General features: G+C 26.9%; 1 protein-coding gene across 1 annotated transcript in view; it reads right to left on the reverse strand.

Moving 5' to 3' along the window:
• Nucleotides 1-1,605, reverse strand: part of LOC107708252 (hexokinase-2-like) — a 34,387-nt gene that overhangs the window by 30,026 nt on the left and 2,756 nt on the right. The gene's annotated exons all lie outside the window — the stretch shown is intronic.

Raw genomic sequence — 1,605 nt, forward strand, 5'->3', positions numbered from 1 at the left:
TATACACACACATATACATACACACACACACATATACATACATACACATACACACACACACACACATATATACTGTATACACACACATATACATACACACACACACATATACATACATACACATACACATACACATACACACACACACATATATACTGTATATACACACATATACATACATACATACACATACACATACACACACACACACATATATACTGTATATACACACATATACATACATACATACATACACATACACATATATATAGGTGCATCTAAAAAAAATTGAATATCGTGAAAAGGTTCTTTTTTTTGTAACTTATTTCAAAAAGTGAAACTTTCATATATTTGTTTCATATACCATATATTTCATATATATTTTTGACTTTCATGAGCTGTAAGCTCTAATCTTCAAAATTAAAAAAAAAAACTTTTGAAATGGTTTACTTTACATGTAATGAATCTAGAATGTATGAAAATGAACTTTTTCACAATGTTCTAATTTTTTGAGCCAACCCTCAAGTCCATTTGGTTTTAGCAGCACCCTTTTAACCCATTAAAATCACTCAAGCATATAGTAAAAAATATTATTTACATTATTAATCATAAGGCATATGAATCCGTGCTTTCAGTCCTTTGACATATCTTAGTTACAGGTTTACTTTAAATATGCACAAATAAATATTAAGTTATAGAGTATATTAATAATTAAAAATGTAGAAATAAGAGAATTGGATAAGTGTTTTCAGATGAAAAGTTTGAGGCAATGAGATTTTTTCTTTTTTGAAAATGTCTCTTATGCCCACCAGGGATGCACTAATTCGAAAAATAAATGTTTATAGTAAGCTAAATTTTCAGCATCATTTCTTCAGTCTTTAGTGTCACATTATCCTTCAGAAATCATGAATGTTTTTTTTCTCTTCTGCTCATCAAGGCTGCATTTATTTGATAAAAAATACTGAAAAAAACAGTAATCTTGCAAAATGTTATTACAATATAAAATAATGGCTTCTATTTTAATATCCTTTAAAATATAATTTATTTCTGTGATGCAAAGCTGAATTTCCATCATCATTACTCCAGTATAAAGTGTCACATGATCTTCAGAAATCATTATAATATGCTGATTTATTATTAGAATTATCTAGTTTTGCTGCCAAATATTTTTTTGGAAACTGCAATATTTTTTCAGGATTCTTTGATGAATAAAAAGTTAAAAAGAACAGCATTTATTCAAAATATAAATCTTTTCTAACAATATAAATCTTTGCTGTCAATTCTTAGCAATTGAACAATAATATAAAACTGAATAAAAGTTTTAATTTCTTTCAAAAAAAGAAAGAATAAAAATGTACTGACCCCAGACTTTTGAACGCTAGTGTATATTGTTAGAAAAGATTTCTATTTTAAATAAATGCTGTTCTTTTGAACTTTTTATTCATCAAAGAATCCTGAAAAAAAAGTATCGCAGATTCCCAAAAAATATTTGGCAGCACAACTATTGCAAATATTGATAATTCTAATAATAAATCAGCATATTAGAATGATTTCTGAAGATCATGTGACACTGAAGACTGGAGCAATGATGCTGAAAATACAGCT

This window comes from Sinocyclocheilus rhinocerous, unplaced genomic scaffold, assembly GCF_001515625.1.
Source record: "Sinocyclocheilus rhinocerous isolate Xijiao unplaced genomic scaffold, SAMN03320098_v1.1 scaffold1436, whole genome shotgun sequence".
NCBI classification, from domain to species: Eukaryota; Metazoa; Chordata; class Actinopteri; order Cypriniformes; family Cyprinidae; genus Sinocyclocheilus; species Sinocyclocheilus rhinocerous.